The 6,562-nt window shown below is 50.9% G+C and overlaps 1 protein-coding gene across 2 annotated transcripts in view; it reads left to right on the top strand.

The window, feature by feature from the left end:
- The first annotated feature begins 2,532 nt into the window (after positions 1-2,532).
- The window catches only part of Ctnnb1 (catenin beta 1), a 28,188-nt gene continuing 24,158 nt past the window's right edge, over positions 2,533-6,562 (top strand). Inside the window, exon 1 of one of the 2 annotated variants that reach the window (XM_087905138.1) lies at positions 2,533-2,689. The gene's annotated coding sequence lies outside the window, so the exon portion shown is untranslated. Of the gene's footprint in view, positions 2,690-2,961; positions 3,075-6,562 lie in introns of those variants that run through there. The other variant, XM_087905139.1, reaches the window with a different exon arrangement.

The following is a 6,562-nucleotide window of genomic DNA, read 5'->3' as shown; positions in this document are numbered from 1 at the left end:
CCTTGCTATCATAAAGAAATTCTTTTTAACAGCTCTTCTTAGAGAATCAGTATTGGCTGTTTCTAAATGAACGAGTATTGCTCTATTTCTGCTGGGAAAGGATTCTTCCTTCCCGGGGGAACTAGGGTGGAATCCAACTTGGACCACACCCTAATTTCAGTTTGTTTTCCCATCATTTCTGCCTATTGTCAAGTAGAGTTTACTCACAATTACAATTTGACTTTAAACGAAGACATTAATCAAAAAAAAAGCTGGCTGTCCTCAAAAGGGGCTCATTGTTTAGGTGTGCAGTAAATGCTGAAATAATGGATTTGATAGAGTTAAGTATCCAAAACGCAGGAGAACCAATGCTGACTTATTAATATTTCTGCCCAAAGTGCAAATACAAGCTGTGTGTGTGTTTGTGTTTTAGTGAGTGTGTTCTAGGCTCATGTTCTGTGTGGGCAAAGCTTGATCTGCCCATGGCTGGACTGCAGGACAATCAATTCCAAGCCTTTAAACCAGCTGGAGACAGGTATTTGCCCCCATTTCTTGAAATGAATTGCTTTCTGTCAAACCCATTGGGTTGACTCTTGGAAGAAAGGACGTAAGAGAGAAGAAAACAAGTGTTTTTTCGTTAAATGTGTTACCTGGGGTCAACTGTTTTAGCAATTAATTTCATAAAACCACTTTATTTCTTAGCTACTTATTTTATTTTCAAATCAGCTCACGACGAACAGGTTTCTTTATTCATTAGGCATCTTGATGATGTGTTTCTTTCCGGCATAATGACAGTATTTGTCTTAATTTCACAGAAGTTATTCATCTTTTTTGGTATAAAATATGGCCCAGTTTTATGAGAGACGTGAACAAAATTCCCGAGAAATTTTAAAATTCAGCTAACTGACTTTAAGGCTAGCCAGCCGGTTATTTCTCCAGCAGAATTACACTTGATGAGAGAGACAGCACTCTGCATTGTCGTGAGATCTACCTTTCCTCTGAAACATGCTCTCTGTGAATTATCAATAGGGATCGAGCCTTTAATTCTAGGTTGGGACTAAAACACCCAAATTATATGCTTTATTTTGGCATCCGGCAAGAGAATACAAATATAAGGTGTCTTTATCTTTCAGATCTTTCAATGGTGCAGGCATTTCTTACCGGTTTTAATAGTATGCCTTTTTTTTTTAATAGCAAAAAATGGAACACAGAGAAAGGAAGCGTCTAAAAAGAAGAAAAGAGAAAAATCCTCTGACAGCAGTGAAGTCAGTTACCTAATTTTAAAAGCAGGGCTTTAATCGGGTCGACAAAATACTTGCATGTCTGCATCTGACGATTAAAATTAGGGGTTGGTAGCTGCAAGCAGCACCAGTATTCCAACAAAATCCCTCTTTCAGTCCCATCTCTCTGAGTCAGGACAGGACAAGACAGCCCCAGCTAGCAGCAGGGTTTATTCTCTGGGAAGCCCAGCAGAGACACAGAGGGGAAGGTCTAGACAATTGTCCTCACAGAGCGGCTCCCTCAAGGTGGTGGTTCACAGAGCTACGGCGATATATCTTTAAGATAGAAATATGAGTCATTAAAAAAAATAAGCTGGCCCTACAGCGTTAGCCCTGGCTCAGCGGATGGACAGGCTTCCTGCCAGTACCTGTATATAAGGGCCTATTGTTTACTTGGTTAATTACAGTGCAGGGATGAAAGAAGGCAGGGGGCAACTTTCACTGTTGCCATTGTTTGGGCAGAAACGTTAAGCACACGATAATAGACTGGAGACAGCCAACCCACCCCAACTGCTCCAGTTCTGATGAGCGCCAGTAGGGCAAGGCAACAACGGGGCCGGTTCCAAGAGAAGACACAACTTCAGACCGCTGTCATGATTCAGAAAAAAATGCTCTTCAAGGATACAAAATTAGTTTTGAAAAATTTGAAGTTGTTCATAGGTCTTATCAGCAACAGGTGTGAGTTTCTCAAACAATACAAGCACCCACGGCCCAGTGGGTCCAGGTAAGGTGGGATTTCAAGGACTCAAGCTGGTGATCAGCGCCTTGTTGCTGAACCACTTGATCTAGTCCGATGTTGTCAACAGACACTCATGGGGACTACATGGCTCCCTGGGGTGGGGGCCGTGGGATTCCTGTCAGGGATCAGGAAGCACAGAAGGAAGCGGGGGAGGGGCAGACACTCCTGCAGACAGTGGATTGTGGTAGGTTGAGTTGCAGCCGGGTCCGGGGCGTCCGGAACGAGGGGAAAGAGCCGGTCTCGAACTCGCATTCTACAGGAACGCGCTCCTCCCTGCCCGCAGCGGCGGCCCCGCTGCCTGTCCCTTCGGGTTTCACTGGAGAGGCTTTGGGACGCCCCTCCCCGCCCGGCCCCTCCTGGCGGCGCATGCGCGAAGCAGCTCGGGCCGGCGGGGACTACTTTCCGCGCCCCGCCCGCGCCCCGCCCCTCGTCCTCGCGCGGCGGAACGCTCCGCGCTGAGCGGCGGCCAGCAGCGGCGGCGGGATACACGGTGCCTCGCCGCTTATAAATCGCTCCTTGTGCGGCGCCATCTTAAGCCCTCGCTCGGTGGCGGCCGCGTCAGCTCGTGTCCTGCGCAGCTCGGCGGCCCGGGGAGGCGGAGACGGAGCACAGTGGGCGCCGAGCCGTCAGCTCGAGGAGGCCGAGGGCGAGCGCACGGCCGCAGGAGGAGCAGCGCACGGGCGGCCCTGAGGTGCGGCGCCGCGGCCGGCCGGCTCGAACCGCGCCAGCGGGAAACTTCGCCGTCCGGGTGGGCGGCGGGAGGCCGCGGGGGCGCGCGGGGCCGGAGCCGGGGCTGGGGCGGGGAGGGCGGGCGCGCGCCGGGAGCCCGGATGGACGGCTGGCCGCCGTGGGGGGGTGGGGACCGCAGTTCGCGTCCCGGCTGGGGCTGCAGCGGGCGGGGTGGGGGGGCGGGGTGGGCGGGGGCTCCGCCTCCGTGGCCCGCGGACAACGGGGGTGCGGGCCGCCCCCGCGCACAGGGGACGCCGGACTGGCGCGCGTCGCCTCCTTCCGTCGTGGAGAACGTATAGATAGATCTCTTTCTCTCCCTCTCCCTCTTCTCGCAACGACCTGACTGTGTGAGTTTGAATCCAAACAACTTTAAAGCCGTGGAGTCACCAAACTCTTGGGTGCAGCGGGCGGGAGGCGTCAGGAGCGTGTCCTCGGAGGACGGCGCGTCCTGGACTCGCGTGGGGTCGGTGGCGGCGGGGCCGAGACCCTGGCGGGATTTGGGGGGGGATCGTGGGAGAGCGACGGCCACTCCTGGTGGCGGGTGCTCAGGATTCGGAAGCCGGGAGTAGGGGGAGGGGGCTCCTCCTTAGCCTTAACGCGAGCTACTTAGTAAGGGGTCCGCTCCAAGTGTGCCTTTTCTGGGCGCGGACCGCCAGGCCGTGCGGGAGGGCGGGCGGGCGAGCGGTCCGACTCGTTCCGAGTGTTGTGTTCGGGGACCGGACTTGGGACGGACGCTCCGGAGTTGGGCGCCCCAGGCCCGCTCCGCTGCGCCGCCGGGCTGCGGGGCAGCTTTGTCTCGGGCTCGGGTCTCCAGACATCTGTGGGCTCCCCTCCCCCCCCCCCCCCCCCCCCCGGGCCTGAGCGCTGAATGGAGAGTGGCTGGGCCGCTGGTATGCGGAGGTCGGCGAGAGGAAATCGAGGAGTGGTTTTAGTGAAACGAGAGCTTTGTGCCGTGAATAATGGTGGCTTAGACCAGACAGCGAGCTCGAGAGACGGCTGCTTTGCCTTTGATGAAAGTCTGCCTCCTGTTTTTCACATGGCCAAGTTGTGAAGCGTTTTGTCTGGGATTTAGGAAGCCATTTCGCTATTTACTTGTGGCTTGCAGCCGTCTCGGTGCACTCCCTCGTCCCGGCAAAGAGGGACAACTTGCTCTGTTGATTTTTGATTTAATGTCGCTTAGGCTTATGGGTTTTGTATTTCCATGTGTTGGGCCCAAACTTTATTCTAGTTAAGGCCGCTGTTACATTTAGTTCACTTTTACCCTTAAATATTCAGAAATCCCCAAATTTAAAAGAAGTGCCTTCCAAGTTTGAGAGATCCCTTTCTAAAGCAGCAGACAACATTGATGACCGTGCTGGGGATAGTCGTTCTGTTACCTAACAACCTTTGTCCTGAAGGCCGAGCCTGGACAATTGGTGGCCGGGGAAGTAGGAAGCTTGCAAAAAGTTTTTCTCTAGGAGTAGCTAGCGCCAGACCCTCCCAGGCAGAAGTCCTTGAGGAAGCAGGCTGTCTGGAAAGCTTGGCTTGCCTGGGACAGAGTCCTCCTGGACCTCACAGTCGGAGGACCAGCCTTCAATAGGGAAGCGGTTTATCAGGCGCAGGTGTCAGGAAATGCTCTTTGGTAGACTTGTTGAGAGCAGCGCTTCTCAGCCTTCCTAATGCTACGACCCTTTACTACAGTTGTGACCCCAACCAGAAAAGTTTTTTGCTTCTTCATAACTAATGTTGCTACTGTTATGAATCGTAGTAAATACCTGTTTTCCAGTGGTCTTAGGCAATCCCTGTGAAAGGGTCCTTTGACCCCCAGGTTGAGAACCACTGGCCTAACAAGTGTACATTGGATATTAAATGTCCCCAGCTTGAAGGGGACGATCTACTTCTGTAATGATGGGAGGAATAGAAATTGTGCTTTGGCACCATTTTGTGAATGCCACCAACAAGGTGGGTGACAAGGAGACATGTTTCTTAAATGTGTGCTCAGAGATGCTGGTTTGAATGCAGGGCAGAGATAGAGCCTGTGCACATTGGGGGTGGGAAGCTTGACCGGCACACTTGTTAGCAGTAAAGTGAGCAGTGCACATAGATGGAGTCAGCGCTTAGGTGACGGAGTGGTCTGGGCCGTCCACTGACTGCCTAGGTGTGCTTCTGGTCGGTCAGATGCCTGCCTGATAAACTGTTCAAAACCTTACAGATGGTAACTTCTTCTTTCCTTTCCTTCCTCTCTCCCTCCCTCCCTCCTTCCTTCCTTCCCCCCCTTTCTGTCGACCAATGTTTAGAGCAGATGCTTTGGTGCCAGGCCTGAGGAGGCAGCCTCTGTCCTCTCTGAGAGGACACAGCTTGCAGAGGTTCAATGGTGGCAGAGGGTGTAGTCCATAATGAGCTAACAGGGTGAAATGAATACCAACTTGTGGTTTTACAGAATGAAAAGTGATTTGGGTCAATTGAAAGTGAATCAAAAGTTCTTAACCCTCTGGAGAAAGATCTTTATTTCCTGTTTACCTAAGAAAGTTTCCTTTGTATTTAAGGCTGAGCTTCTCTTGACTAGGAACCTGGATTTATCTGCTGGTGTAGAACTCTGGAAGAATGTATATAGTCTTCCTTGGGGAGAAAGGCTTTGAAAAGAGGAAGTACGCTGTCCCAGGGCCTAGCCACCTTTTTTGAGCTTGCTTGTGGTGTCTCTTCCCTGCTTTCAGTTGAGGCAACAGTGCTTGTGGTCTTGTTGAGCGCCCTCCGGTGGACAGGACGCAGGTCGCTTTTCCTCTTCCTCCAGCAGGTTTGTGTGGGGTGATTCTGTGGGGGAACAGTTGTGCAGGACTCCCAGGTAAGAAGCTGGTGTGAGAGCATGGCTGGCCCTCTGCAAGAGAACAGGCAGTCAGTACAGCAGTGTTGGCGGCACTGTGCTTACAGTGTGAGACACCAGGGCTCAGGTGCTCAAGGGGGTAAAGGCCACGCTGCTGATTTACTGGAGAAAATCATAAGAAGCTCTTTCAGGATTTATCAGCTGTAAGGTGAGTGTGGTTCCTGCCTGTGAGCTGAGTTCCTGCACTGGTTGGCAGGAAGGCTTGTCTGCACCGGCAGACCTTCCTCTCCGCTCCTGGGGTAGAGGTGAGCACTTCTCTTAGTAGCATTGTTTTCTAAAAATACTGTTTCAGATCAGTCTGGTTAGTTACACCAGTGAAGCCTTACACATTGGTTTTTGAAGCGAAATGGTCAGTTTACAAGGAAGGATTCTTGAGAGTTTAGATTTTGTTTTTGGATTCTGCTTTCCAGAATCGGGCTGAAATGAAATAGTGTCAATTGTGTAGAGGCAGCTGGTGATCCACTTAGCCTTTGGAACTCCAGATTTCTTGCTGTAAGGGAGTATTGTCACATTTGAGTGTGACTTTTGTTATTGCTTTTATATTTTTGAAATAATTCTTATTTCTCTTTCCCCTTCCTTGCTACATATCTCTCTTGCTCTCACTGAAATTCCTGACCTATTTTTTTTTCATTGTTAGATACACATACAGGCATACACATATTCCTAACTACAACCTGTTTAGTCTGTGAAATGTTTTCAGAGCTGCCCATTTGGTACTGTCTGATTAATCGGTGTGCTTTTCTCTAGGGAAGACTCTCCCACTGTCAGCATTCGTCAGCTGCCTATAGTCCCTTGTGTATAGGGTTAAGGCCTCATGGTCTACCCCTCCACACTTTAGCATGTCCATGTACTATTAACTACCTAAAAAATGTATAATACACACAATTATGTAAATACACATAAAGAGTTTATGTGCAATTTTCTCATTTGGAGCCAAAAACTTATCTAACAAAAAATCCCAATACTAGGCATGGG

The sequence above is a fragment of the Myodes glareolus genome, chromosome 4 (assembly GCF_982192425.1).
Source record: "Myodes glareolus chromosome 4, mMyoGla1.1, whole genome shotgun sequence".
Lineage (NCBI taxonomy): Eukaryota > Metazoa > Chordata > Mammalia > Rodentia > Cricetidae > Myodes > Myodes glareolus.
Note: the sequence above shows the minus strand (reverse complement) of the source record. Positions and strands in the feature narration are given on the sequence as shown.